The sequence below is a fragment of the Mirounga angustirostris genome, unplaced genomic scaffold, assembly GCF_029215605.1.
Source record: "Mirounga angustirostris isolate CCGP_5_RB_7025 unplaced genomic scaffold, mMirAng1.0.hap1 SCAF_10, whole genome shotgun sequence".
NCBI classification, from domain to species: domain Eukaryota; kingdom Metazoa; phylum Chordata; class Mammalia; order Carnivora; family Phocidae; genus Mirounga; species Mirounga angustirostris.
Window position 1 is genome coordinate 66,408,890 of NW_026991718.1, and position 15,269 is coordinate 66,424,158.

Below are 15,269 nucleotides of genomic sequence, written 5' to 3' on the forward strand. Positions count from 1 at the left end.
GGAAAGAAATTCCTGTTGTTTACAAGATACCCAATTTGTGGTGTTTTTGTGATAGCAGCCCAAAAAGAATTAAGATAGGGAGCCATTTTTCCCTTTAAGTTGACTTTACGTATGTCTGCCTTGATCTGTTTTTTAATTTATAATTATAGCTTAGCTCTTAGGGAGCAGTCTTATTTTTACCTACAATGGCTTGATTCTTGGATTTCATGAATCAATTCATGCAGATATTGGTTTCTTTTCTTTATGGATGTGAGTCCCAAAGTTCAGGAAAAGGATAGAGAAAGGATTATTATCAGTTATTATGTTCTTGTCAGAACAACAGGCTTGGAGTGAGAGGCAGAAGTGAGGCTCACCAATAAAAACAGATTCAAATGAACACATGTAATTCATTGGCACACAGGGAGGACTGCCCTCATAGGGTTCCCAGCCAAGGCATGCCTTTCACACGTGCTTGTTACATTCTCTAGACCATGGTTCTCAAAGTATGGTACTGTTCTGGGCTGAACTGTGTACTCCCCAAATTCGTATGTTGAAGTCCCAACTGCTAGTCCCTCAGAATGTAACTGTATTTGGAAATAGGGTCTTTAAGGAGGTAAGCTGAAATGAGATCCTATGGGTAGGCCCTAATCCCACTGCATTTGGAGATAGGGTCTTCAAAGAGATGACTGCGTTAAACTTAGGCCCCTAGTGTGGCTCTAATACAATATGACTGGTGTCCTTATAAGAAGGGGGAGAGACACTGGGGATGCACACACACAGAGGAAAGGCCATGTGAAGACACAGCAAGAAGGCGGCCATCTGCACACTGAAGAGAGAGGCTTCAGAAGAAACCAAACCCGCCATCTTGATCTTGAACTTCCAACCTCCAGAGCTCTGAGAAAAAGAAATTTCTGTGGTTTAAGCCACCCAGTCATTGGTGTTCTGTTATGGCAGCCCTAGCAGGCCAAAACAGGTTCCCCATAGCAGCAGGGGGAGCACCTGGAGGCTATTAGAAACACATTCTTGGGACCCGCCTGGTCAAAAACTCCGGGAAGGGGGCCCAGCTGTTGGAATTTTAGCAAGTCTTTCAGGGGATTCTAATTCTTGCTACAGTTTGAGAACTATTATCTTACCCTTTTATATTTAAGTTACTTGGAAAATGGACTGTAATATATTCTAATATGCTTCAAATGTTCACAGCATAAACATGAATGTTATATTGTGTGTATAATCCCCTCTTGACCATATGTATACACACATTTTACATTAGTTGTTGCAGTGAGAAGTAACTAGGGCCTGTCCATGATGATCATGACCAAAGAGGGTTACTCCATTTATCACACTTAGGAAGAACAGCATGGACTCAAGAGCCTGAACCATCTGTGTTTAATTTACTTATGAGCTGTGTGACGTTAGGCAAGTTACTTAGTCTTTCTGTGCCAAATATCCTCAACTATAAAATAGGAATAATGAGAGTATCACTTAATAGGCTTGGCAACAGGAGTAACACACCTAAAACCCTGCCTGACACATAATGAGGACTATATACGTATCTATTAAATGAATTCATAAGTCAAAGGAACAATTTTTTTTTTTTAATGGTTTAGAGAGCAGCTGGGGAGTTTTGGGTAAGTTTTGGTGACTTTTGTTGGAGCCAGTTCATGAGAGTATTTCCATGATTTCTACTTCACCATTTAAGGCTGGCTTGCTAGTGAGCACTTGGTAGTTTTATTTTTATTTTTTAATATTTTATTTATTTATTTTAGAGAGAGAGAGACTGTGCATGAGTGGGGGTGGGAGGGACAGAGGAAGAGGGAGAGAGAATTTCAAGCAGACTCTGAGCTGAGTGCGGAGCTTGACCCTGAGATCCTCACCTAAGCTGAAATCAAGAGTTGGACCCTTAACCAACTAAGCCACCCAGGCACCCTGAGTATTTGGTAGTTAATGCCTGCCTAGGAAGGCCACTTTCCCAGGGTGTTCCTCAGAAGCACCTCTAGAGGTGACAGAACCCACCAACATCCTTGATATAGAATGTTACAGAGTGTTTCTATCAATTATCTCTGGTTGCTAAAGGTTAAGAGCTGCAGATCTTCCTTCATAGAAGATATTTTCTTGGTTAGATATGGATCAATGCATGCATTTGTCTCCAGGCTGCATTTTTTTTTTCTTCTAGGGATACTTAAAAATGACCTCCAGGGAGAGGACACTGGCCAATATATAGGCAACAGCTTCACTAACACCCTTGCAATCTGTTTGTGCGGAAAGAAGGTAGCATTTTATCAACTCTCATTTGGGGGAACTTTTAGAGCTTGACTTTCAGGGCATTCCAGTTTTGAATTTCTTTAATTTGTTATGCTTCCACTTATGTCTGCAACTGCATTTTTCATATCCAGGCAGATGTGTGGAAACACTCAGGAATTTTACACCCACAGTTTGCTTGGTGTGCTGGTCGGGCATCTCTTCAGAGTATAGATTTTATTCTTTCTGCTTATGGTGTAACTGCAAGATTTTCATCAACCAAACTGGAGGAATTTGAGGATATGCTACCTGTGTCTGGACCATAAGTGGTAGTCCCCAACACTATTTCTTGCAATTTGATATGTATTTCTCTTCTTTTTTCAACCAAATCTTGCAATTTTTTCTATAGGTATTTCATTAAAAGGGAATAGATATTTAGGTTCTGAGTGTGTGAAGAATGAGCTTATGCCAAATTATCCTCAGGGTCTCTGGGTGTTCATGTGTTCTGAGTAATGAAATAGAGGGGTTGTTATAATAGAGAATAATAAGGCTGTGTGGTTTTTTGCATATGAGGATTTGACCTGGGACCCAGGTCCAAACTTGTCAACCTATTGATGAAACAGATTTGAATTTCTGTGGTTTAGTTGTTTTTCACAAATGTGAACAGTTAACTTTGTACAATTCTTGCTCTTATCAATCCTCTTAAAGACAGATCTTTGTTAAATATTCATTATTTACGTAGCATTGTGTTTGCCTCTGTGAGGGATACTAGATGTGTAAGACATGGCTCTTATTGCGAAGAAGCTTAAAAATCCAGATAAAGGGACAGAACTAACATGTGTGCAGAAATTTAATACAAAACTATGTGCCGGAGGAGAAGAAATTTTTCTCCTCTCTGGCCTCTTCAAGGAGGAATTTTCCTGAACATATGCCAGATTTTTCTCTCCTTTTTATTAACTTTGCCCCCATGGAGGGGAGGAGGGACCCATGCGATTGGTGATACATGTTCTAGACAGTTCCATCCTTCCTCCTCTTGGGGGCGAGCTTGTCCACATAGGGCATGGGCTCTCCTGGATGCTTCTCTTCTCTTCTTCTTCTTTTTTTTTTTTTAAAGATTTTATTTATTTATTTGAGACAGAGAGAATGAGATACAGAGAGCATGAGAGGGAGGAGGGTCAGAGGGAGAAGCAGACTCCCCGCAGAGCAGGGAGCCCGATGCGGGACTCGATTCCGGGACTCCAGGATCATGACCTGAGCCGAAGGCAGTCGCTTAACCAACTGAGCCACCCAGGCGCCCCAGGATGCTTCTCTTCTGAGGTGTATGTTTCTCCTGGACACGTAGCTATCCCTTGCCCTGGTCCAGGGCTGCCTAATATTGGGAGCAAGTCTGCCTAAATAAATTCAGGGGTGAGTCTAACAAAACCACTTGGTAATAAAGTTGATATTTTGGTCCCCCCTATTTATTTTCTGTTTTAATTCTCAGTTTTTACAAAAACCAGGTTATGGAGAGACCTGAACAATACAGGATACTGAAGCTAGCATTCATGGAAAATCAGTGTGAGCTCTGAGTGGGTTGGGGAAGACTTTGTGAAGAAGTGGGTTGGATCTTGAAGGATGACTAGGATTTAGAAAATAGAAGGTAGGGCGTCTTTGCAGCCTCATTTATAATCTCTTTAACTTTTAGACTAATGTGATGGGGAAAAATATCAATGAGTTTCCTATTGCAGGTGACCTCACAGGCCAGGAAGAGGATTTGCATGAATATCACAGAGGAAAAGAAACTGAGGGTTCAGTTCTAGATTTTTTTAATTTCCCATGTTTGTGGATTGAAGCAAGTTTATGTTCATGACGGTCTAAATGCAAAATGTTCTCTAAAGAGGTGTCACTTGCCCAAACCCACTAGTCAAACTCCTCCAAGTCCTGGGAGCAATGGCTCAGCCTGCCAGAGGATGCTGATGCTTCCCGTGCTACTGGTTGAGAGCAGAAGGGGGAGGGGGCCGCTTTCTAGAACCCTTCAGCATCTTCAGTGCTTCCCACTTATTCAGGATCTTCAGGATGGACACTGGGAATGTCGACATGGAGCACAGCCTCCTGAAGACATGTTTGAAAGGGGCTGCTCTGCATCCTTGTGTGATTGTGGGTAGTTCAAGTGAGCGCTCTGGACCTTTCTCCTCCTGGGTCAGACCCAGGCTAAGTGCATGCTTGGAGGCCACTGCCAGGTTCTGGATGGAGCTTTTGTTAGAAAATCGGTGTTAACCAACAGGTTTCTGGACCTGTATAAAACCTTGTGGATTCGAACACAAACAAATAGAAAATGTCTATTATCTCCAAATTAGCCCTCCTGCTGCATTTTCAAATAGATGTGAAATGTCCATTTACATGCTGCAGTGGTAAAAAGCCTCTCAAAGGTTATTTGAAATCTGAGCTGATTGCCAAAGGATTGATTTCTAGCAAAATGTGGCAAAATCACCAAGAGGGATTCAGGACAGCATCTTACATACCGTGATGTGCAATGGAAGATCTTTGACTCAAGATGAGAATCAGGATTCCTTCGCAGGTCTCAAGCAGTCCTGTGTCTCGCTGGCTTCTTCCAGTTCCTCTGTGCCCCTCATCTCCCCTCATTCCATGCCCAACTTACCAAATGTTAGAAGAGGAAAGTTGGAGTCCTGCTGTGTTTATTTTGCTTTATTTGTTCTGGATTTAGATTTAAAACCTTCCAGTGGATAAACTGTGTCGAGGGCTTTTCATTTCATATTGCAAAATGTGTTGTTATGCACAATTCATTCTATTAAAAAACAAAATGTGTAAACCTAAATTAAAATGCATAGCATGGATCCCTCAGAGGGGGCTTCTGAAACAAGCCGGGCATGAAATGTTGCATAGATTTCTTGTTAACCAGAAAATTATTTTAGCAAGCGGCTCTTCCTGAAGCCTCGGGAAGGAGCTGGGGTGTCATGAGCCTCAGAAGCTGTATGCGGGATGCTTGATATTACACACATTTATCTTGGCTGCCAGGAACTCTACATTGCCATCTGTCTTAAGCTTCGCCAGAAGCTACCTGTGGTTTAAAAGGACAGAAAGGGCTGGACAACAAGGGGGCTTAGGGAAATAATGTGGAAATAAAATATTCGCAATTTTGTCATTCACTTTCTTCCTGACACACCGTGTGAGGCATTTACCCCTCTTTCTCAGGTTTCCTGCTGTGAAGATACTTCTGTGATGATTTTTTAAAAAGACAAAAATAACTTCCTACGGTGGACACAGTCATAACATGGTGTCTAGAAATATGGTTATGGGCCCTTATATCAGGGCTGTTTGCTAATGTACCGGATGGAGCAGCCAACTGCTGGGTGGAGAGCCCTCTGCGAGAGGAGGTCCTAATGGTTTGCCGGTCCTCAGTTCCTCTATAGCCAAAGGCAATAAGAGAACTGAGACAGCCATCAGTAGTTAGAACAAATCCTCTTGTAGGCGACATTTCCAGAAATTGTCTCAATGCAGTGGCATTAATACTGACATCCGCCCCTTCTGTTTTCGGCAACTGCATTCTACAGAAACAATTTTGGGAATCAGATTTAAAATTGCGATTCAGTAAAGTGGCAGGATATAAAATCAATGCACAGAAGTCAGTGGCATTCCTATACACCAACAACAAGACAGAAGAAAGAGAAATTAAGGAGTCGATCCCATTTACAATTGCACTGAAAACCATAAGATACCTAGGAATAAATCTAACCAAAGAGGCAAAGAATATGTACTCAGAAAACTATAAAATACTCATGAAAGAAATTGAGGAAGACACAAAGAAATGGAAAAACATTCCATGCTCATGGATTGGAAGAACAAATATTGTGAAAATACTTAGAGCAATCTACATATTTAATGCAATCCCTATCAAAATATCATCAACTTTTTTCAAAGAAATGGAACAAATAATCCTAAAATTTGTATGGAACCAGAAAAGACCCCGCATAGCCAGAGGAATGTTGAAAAAGAAAAGCAAAGCTGGCAGCATCACAATTCCAGACTTCCAGCTCTATTACAAAGCTGTCATCATCAAGGCAGTATGGTACTGGCACAAAAACAGGCACATAGATCAATGGAACAGAATAGAGAGCCCAGAAATGGACCCTCAACTAATCTTCGACAAAGCAGGAAAGAATGTCCAATAGAAAAAAGACAGTCTCTTCAACAAATGGTTTTGGGAAAATTGGACAGCCACATGCAGAAGAATGAAACTGGACCATTTCCTTACACCACACACAAAAATAGACTCCAAATGGTTGAAAGACCTAAATGTGAGACAGAAGTCCATCAAAATCCTAAAGGAGAACACAGGCAGCAACCTCTTTGACCTCAGCCAAAGCAACTTCTTCCTAGAAACATCGCCAAAGGCAAGGGAAGCAAGGGCAAAAATGAACTATTGGCACTTCATCAAGATAAAATGCTTTTGCACAGCAAAGGAAACAGTCAACAAAACCAAAAGACAACCGACAGAATGGGAGAAGATATTTGCAAATAATGTATCAGATAAAGGGCTACTATTCAAAATCTATAAAGAACTTATCAAACTCAACACCCAGAGAACAAATGATCCAATCAAGAAATGGGCAGAAGACATGAACAGACATTTCTGCAAAGAAGACATCCAAATGGACAACAGACACATGAAAAAGTGCACAACATCACTTGGCATCAGGGAAATACAAATCAAAACCTCAGTGAGATACTACCTCACACCAGTCAGAATGGCTAAAATTAACAAGTCAGGAAACAACAGGTGTTGGCGAGGATGCGGAGAGAGGGGAACTCTCCTACACTGTTGGTGGGAATGCAAGCTGGTGCATCCACTCTGGAGAACAGTATGGAGGTTCCTCAAAAAGTTGAAAATAGAGCCACTGTATGACCCAGCAATTACACTACTAGGTATTTACCCCAAAGATACAAATGTAGTGATCCAAAGGGGCACATGTACCCCAATGTTTATAGCAACAATGTCCACAATAGCCAAACTATGCAAAGAGCCTGGATGTCCATCAACAGATGAATGGATAAAGAAGATGTGGTATACACACATACACACACACACAATGGAATATCATGCAGCCACCAAAAAAATGAAATCTTGCCATTTGCAACGATGTGCATGGAACTAGAGGGTATTATGCTAAGTGAAATAAGTCAGTCAGAGAAAGACAAGTATCATAATCTCACTGATATGAGGAATTTGAGAAACAAGAAGAGGATCATAGGGGAAGGGAGGGAAAATGAAACAAGACGAAAGAGGGAGACAAACCATAAGAGACTTTTAATCTCAGGAAACAAACTGAGGGTTGCTGAAGTGGTGGGGGGTAGGAGGGATGGGGTGGCTGGGTGATGGACATTGGGGAGGGTATGTGCTGTGGTGAGTGCTGTGAATTGTGTAAGACTGATAAATCACAGGCCTGTACCTCTGAAACAATAATACATTATATGTTAATAAAAAAATAAAATAAAATTGCGGCTCTCCAGTGAACTGTGGACCTCTAACTAAGGCCTTGCCTAGGTATGGGAAGAGGAAACAGAAATTGCCGGGGTGAATGAAATGTCATAGTAAATATGTGGTATTTTAATTTCAGCCTTAGGCACTATATCCCGAATCCATGCAATATAATCCCCCAAAATGAAGCACTGAGTGTAACTGGTCATTGGCTAGTGGTTCTGAAAGATCAAGCATGGTCCAGCTACTTCAATACTTGCTCTGTGACCTTGGCCAACTTAACTCCTGTTTCCTGATTTCTAAAGTGAGGAGTGATGAAGATCTCATGTCATACCACATGGGACACACCAAGCCCAGTGAGAGGCACATTGGGAGAGTCAGTGTTTCTACCTTTTCATTTCCATCTCTTTACCCTATTTCATGTTGTTTTCGGTATAACAAGGTTAAACAGTAGAAGTAAAGAAGTTGTCCAATTATGGAAAATCATCACTATAAAAACAAAGTAGTTTTTTTTGTTTTGTTTTGTTTTGCACAGTTGCATGATTTCAAGATGTCCTAGTCTGACCCATGAAACCTTGCCTATCCTTCTGTACTTCCTCCATGACATTCCTTAATAATCTCTTGCCTCCTTCATCAGTAAATGCTTATAGAGCATCTAGTTTGTTAGGAGTAGAGGTAGCTTTAGGATCTTTGGAAGAGCTGGGCCCTAGGAAATGGGGATAGTTAGTTAGTCTTGGGGCTCCCTCTACCTCTGACTCCCTGTGATGTCTTGGGTAGCCTCATGAGAAAATTAGTGTTTGTTAAGGCTGAGTTCTCTTCCTGCTCCTTTCTTCACCCTCCCTTCTGGATGGAGACAACCTGAGCCCCTGTCTTTGAAGATCTTCCAGTTTTTAACTTGGAGATAGCAGGCGAGTAGTATTTCATGAGTCCTTTTTTTTTTATATAAAGACTTCCATTTATTTATTTATTTGAGAGAGAGAGTGTGTGTGAGCCTGTGAGTGGGGGGAGGAGCAGAGTGAGAGGGAGAGAGAGAATCTTAAGTAGGCTCCATGCTGAGCATAGAGCCCAACCCTGGGCTTGACCCCACGACCCTGAGATCATGACCTGAGCTAAAACCAAGAGTTGGATGCTCAACCTACTGAGCCACCCAGGTGCCCCTCATGAATCCTTTTAATGAAGGTGCATAGTTCAGGAGTGCCCAGGGCCCATGGGGCTGGAGAGGCAAATGAATGAAGGCAGGAGTTGAAGAAGAATAGAAATGATGGAGACAGGTTGGTTGGAGAGCACAGCCCACATAACCTTTTTTTTAAAAAAATCTTTCTATGCTTATTTGATGAGCACCTATAAAATGGCATCTGCAGCTGGACTTGGCCTGTGGTTGCCTGTTGAGATTCTAGTGTAGACAGTGGGTTGGAACCTCAGGTGAACCTAAGAAAGGTACTGATGAGCCTTTTCTCGGTGTTTTTCTTTTTGGAAGGGGTAGGCCCCAGTCTGACTTGCAGGTATTATTTTTTTTCCACCCATTTCTAAAAGATTTGGCCTCATTAGAGCCTCTCATCCTGGAAAATCAGCAGAATTTTAACTGCCAAAATTTCCTTGAGTCAGCATGGAATGCTGATGTGCTCCCAGTCACACCTTTGGTTTGTTTTGCAATTCAGAATTGGGTTTCCCTGCTGTGGCTAATGCAGTTGGCTTTGGTTATAGTGCAATATATTCAAATAAACATTTATGAGGGTAAGTAATCATATTTTATGCAAACAAATTATTCTTGTGTAAAAGTCACTTTTAAAAAATGCATGCTATTTCTTTTCTCAGTCAGCATATCAAGCTAATAAAAGTTATTGTATCATCAAAATTCCCTTCATGACTGTGTATTGTTCCATTTATATTACATTGAGAGGGTTGGTCTTTACTTTGTTTCTCCCCTCCCCGCATTAAAATTTTGTACTTTCACCACTCATATAAGAAATCATGATTACGGAGCTCCAGTGGCGCAAACGGTTAGCATGCGGTACTTACATGACAGTGCGAACGGAAGAAATCATGATTAGTTCATGTGTCACATAATTATGGCAAAACACTAGAGAAAGCTACTTCTGAGAGAGGAAAGTGTCCATTAAAAAAGGTATGTAGGTTCCAAATCCAAGGAAACACATGAATCACTAGCTCATTAAAATTGGAGTTCAATATTAAAGTGCTTTGTGACACAAAGTATCTTCTTGGTTGAATAATAAAATACTTTTCTGGCCCATTTTAGGTAACTCTTTTGCTCCCTTATCAAGGAATGCCTGGTTGCTGCTGAGGAATCTGTGCAGAATGGGATGGAGGAGAGCCATCCTTAGCCACCTCCTCTCCTCAGTGAAGGAAGAACATAATGAGACTCGGACGTGTTCCCTCCATGCCCTTATTTTAGCATGGGCACTTGAATGCAGGAAAGTGCTCTTATGGAAGAACATGGGAGATGCGTTCAGTTCTAAGGGAGTCTGGAAGGGAGATGGGGAAGAGGAAGTTATGGGAATGAAGGATTGGAGGTGAGTGGAGTGAGTCATTGTAGACAATAACCATTCTGAAGTGTTCTGCTGGGGGAGATGCTAGGCAGGTAATCCGCATTTGTGAAGTGTCCCCAGGGGGGTGGCCCATTCCATCTACATACAATGGCCTCCAAGGAGCCCGAAGTCTTCTGGGGGAAACATCCAAAGCCTCTGAAGCCACAGGGTGAACTGGGCTCCCCAGACATTGCAGTGGAGTAGGACGCTCCTGCTGAGGACGCAGCTCTCCGAAAAGAAACCCTCTGACACCCACATGAGTTTAGCTTCCATTCTGCCTGGGTCCGTATAGAGTCTGGTTACTTCTTAGTGACAGATGGTAATTCTCTAGAGGAATTTTCTGACAGGTTCTAAAGATGATGGTGTTGGATCAGGCAAACCTTGTACCCAGAGTAAGCACATGCATGTCATCCCCCTAAAGACTGAGATGGAGGAAACAGGTAAGAACATGAAAAAAATAGAGACTTGTGCCAAGTGATACAGGTCTCCATCCTATTTGGCCACTTCCTAGCTGTGTGACTTTGGGTAGATAACTTGATCTTTCTGTGCTTTGTTTTCCCCATCTGCAAGATAGGGTTAATGGCACCTATTTCTTGGGGTTACTGTGGATATTAAATAAGAGAATACATATAAAACATCTATCATAGTACTTGGAATAAAATAGGTACTCAAAAAATAGTAGCTTATTACTTTTATTATGGTGATTTCCCAGCATTGTAACTCTAGGATAAAAGAGTTAAACTGATTTGCATGTACTACTTAGATATGCAGTTCGCTCTGGTTATTTAAATCCATTTTTATTCTATATTCAGTTTGAAGTACAGTTCATGTCATGAATATTACTTTCAGTCTTTATGCTAGACACACTCAGAAAATTATTGCCAGCACTGTATAATAATTACAATATTTTTGACTTCATGTTTTAAAAAATAACCAGTCATACTTATAAAATATCTAAGTGTAATTTTTCCTGTTCTACTGAAGGGAAAATGTTTTTCATTTATTGCAGCTCTACCTCTGAAAATAAACACCACGATATAAACATACTAGCAAGGCTGTCTTGAGCTTAAAAATCAGTGAAAATAAATTTAACTTCAGGGAAAGATAATGAATGCACACCTCAAACCCCTGTTTGAGAAGATATATGTCCTAGGAGTAAAGGTCCTGAAGAGTAGCTAGCCAAAAGGGGATGCTGTCTCAAATCCAAATGAATTGCAATTCAAGTGGAGGTGCATTCTTTTCCCCCAGGATCACTTTGCCTGTGCAGTTTCCACCCCTTTCTCTCCAGCCTGGCTCTGTTCCTGGGGCCACGCTTCCCTATCTATTTGGCATCCACCACCTTTCTTCCTCTATGTAGACACTGACTCCCTAGGGTGCCCGATTTGTGATGGCGGTCTCATTATTCATTTGTCTAACTATATTCTTCCACCTTGCATTTCTGTGTACCTCTTGAGCCACTGGATTCTAGCTTCTGTCCCCAGAGGCCACTGCAGTCACATTCTGAGTTGCCTCTGATCTGGTCCTTGGCTTGCTTCCTCCACCTTTGGCTAAGCTTCAAGTCCCTCTACCTGGAAGGAGCTCCTCACCGGAACTGGTCACCGTGGGAATTGATGCTTTATTTTGAGTCACACTATGGTCAAATGAGTCCATGTTACCTATGAAACCCAGAGTGAAGAAGAGTCTGTTGGCTTTTTTACTCTCTCTGGCTCAGAAACCCAAGCCATGGGCCAGATGATGCCTCAGGGGAGCATGCGTGTGTGTCACTGTAAGATGGATCTTTCTACCTGTGGCGGGAAGAACGTTTTGTCATTTTTAGATGTTGGTCACTTTAGGAGAGTATGTGTGAACTACAGTGAGATCCCTTAGTGGGTCACGAAATCAATGTAACAGATTGTGACCAAGTACAAGCTTTTCATTAAAAAATGAAGTGGAATAAAAAAAGGAAATATCAGAGTATTTTAGTGAGATTACAATATCTCTATATCGCTATCTACCCCTCATCTACCATGTTTGTACGTGTATATACACTGGGTTACAATGTAAATGTATTTCTTGTTGAGATTCTCAACCAAGAAAATTGGAAAGCCACACTTTAGTAGAATTAGAGCAGAATTTTGTGATTCTCCTGTTTACCCAACCGCCCAACTCCCATCTCAACTGCTACGTGGTCTGCTCAGTATAGGGCATTCAAGACAGAAAACTGACGTGCGTGATAGAGTTACCACCACCACTATCACTCTCCCCACTCCTTTTCTGTGGTTGAGCTGAGGGTTTGGAGTCCCTGCAAATAGACAAGAGAGGAATATGGGAGAAGGTGCTGGAGAGGGAGGTTTGGGGGTTACAGAGGACAGAAGGAGAGATGGATGGAAGGACAGAACACATGTAACCAAAACTGGCACCATGGAGGTAGGGAGCAAGGAGAACCCAGGTAGAAATTCCTTAAGAGGTGGTGGGCTGGAGGAGGGAGGCCGTGGGAGAAGGCGTGAAGGGAGAACCTGAGAAACTTTTGTACATGCATGTTCATTAGTCAGTTTTAAGTTACATGTCCTATGCTGTGCTCCATTACTTACAAATCCTCCCACAGATGTTTACTCTGCTCACAGTTTTGTGTTTATGGTATTCTTTTTTTTTTTTTAAGATTTTATTTATTTATTTGACAGAGAGACACAGCGAGAGAGGGAACACAAGAAGAAGGAGTGGGAGAGGAGAAGCAGGCTCCCTGCTGAGTAGGGAGCCCGATGTGGGGCTTGAGCCCAGGGCCCCAGGATCATGACCTGAGCCGAAGGCAGAAGCTTAATGACTGAGCCACCCAGGCACCCTATGTTTATGGTATTCTTCAGAAAGAGGGTAAAAGATGGTGGTCCCAGAACTCCTAAGGTGGGGCTAAGAGTGCCGGGTAGGGTCTAGAGAGCAGCTGTGAAACAAGATGGAGCCACGTGTGGATGCTAGATAAACCTCCTCCTTTAAATACACCGGGGGAGGGTGACATTTGAAAAGGCAGGGAGGGTGACTACTGCTATTTTGTGGGGTTGGCGTCTTCTAACTAAAGACCACCAGGAACACACACGTGGTTAAACAAGTTGAGGCTATTACGCATTGGATCGTGTGGCATCGCAATGAGAGGGTGTTCTGAAGCACAGGATTCAGGCTTGTGTCAGTGATTTTGGGGTAGGGCTTGACAGGGTAGGGCTTTGCTCTGATGGATGGTTGTCAGGAGAGGGGTGATTCTGTGTATCTGAGCCATCTTAAGTATAGAGAGGGCAGGCTAGAGTGAGGCTGAAGGTGTGATTGGCAAAGAAGCCTCAGCTACCCATATTACCCCACCCGGGGGTGGGGGTGGGGTGGTGTTTTTGAATGTTGTGGGTTGGGCAACGTTCATAGATATGGAGCGGTCTTGTTTTTCTTTTGCTCTGTCATGATCAGAGAGTGGCCTTGGCTGATATTGATGCTCCGTAAAATTGTTTAGGTTTGAGATGATGGACTCTGAAAAACAAACTGAGGGTTCTAGAGGGGAGGCAGGTGGGAGGATGGGTTGGCCTGGTGATGGGTATTAAAGAGGGCACGTATTACATGGAGCACTGGGTGTTATACGCAAACAATGAATCATGGAACACTACATCAAAAACTAATGATGTAATGTATGGTGATTAACATAACAATAAAAAATAAAAAAAAATTGTTTAGGTTTGGCAGAAACCCCAGGCCTAGCTGTGTGTGCCAGGCCAGCTCCAAATGTCAGGGGCTGTGTTTCTTTCTCTATAGTGCAGTTGTTCGAGTCATTTCGCTTGGATATTAAGATAGACTGTTAAGATTGGGGACATCAAGGTGACAAGCACATATTTGTATGCTGACATATGTGATGTATTTCACATACACATAAAGGTTGCCTAGGTAGGTGTTGACTATATGTTGACATGTATGTTAAGTACTAAGTTGCCTCCTTGAAAGGAAGGGAAATTCACATCCTCCTCTTTAACTGAAGGAAATTCCACAGTCTCTTGTGAATCCCATTCACCATCCTCAAACTTTCAAATTAGCAAATTAGGAAGGTAGGCCCCTGAATCAAAATTCTCTAGTATAATTTGAGTGACAAGGTCAAATGTCTTTAATGGTGGATGGATTGATTACCTCCATAAATTATGATGGGATCTTGTGGATCTGGAATTGCATCATTCTTTGGTAAAAGCCAGAAGCCCCATGCATGGCTGAAACAGGCAGCTTCGAGGCAGCTGGTGGGGCTGAGGAGTAGTGCTGGAAACATAACGTGTCTGTGAGGCGAAATTCTGCTGAGCTCCATTTGGAAGACAGCTGCCCGCGAAGGAGAACTTGGCGCTATGATGAACCATTGCATACCAGAGTGGATTAATACCATCCTATCACTGGGAGATCATTCATACTGATGGCGAATTATACAATGCAACAATATGCTGACTTTAATTCCCTTGCCATATGGCGTAAGGTTTACTTTTCTGCCTTTAGGAGGTGGGATGGGATGGTTTAAGGCTTTTTGCATACAGAAAATCATAAAAGCATGATGTTATTTTATTTGAAGAATGGAAATCTCAGTAAAATATAGACCTAGGACAGAAAATGCAGATGGAGGGAGATCTAGCAAATGCAGAAGAAGTTTTATTATTGTGTATTCAGTGAGAGCTGGGGGATATTTTTCATGATTCCTGGGGCAGTGTGTGACTTGGGAATGCCCAGCCTCTACTGTGGGGCTGTAGCGTTTTGTGCAAACCGGTCTCGGGTACTTGGATTAGTGGTGGGCACAGAAGTGTATACGTCTGAGTCAAGAATTTTGCTGGAGCAATAGCCGAATTGAGTGGTGATCATTCTAGTAATAACTAAACAGTTTTAAGTACTTATGATGTGTCAGGTGCTGGGCTAAAGGTTTTCATACATCATCTCAATTAATTCTCACAACAAATCTGTGAAGTAGTGCTAACACTAATACTCCCATTTTAAAGGATGGGTGTGCCGAGACTTTGAAAAGTTAAATCAGGTGTCCAAAGTCACATAGATAATAA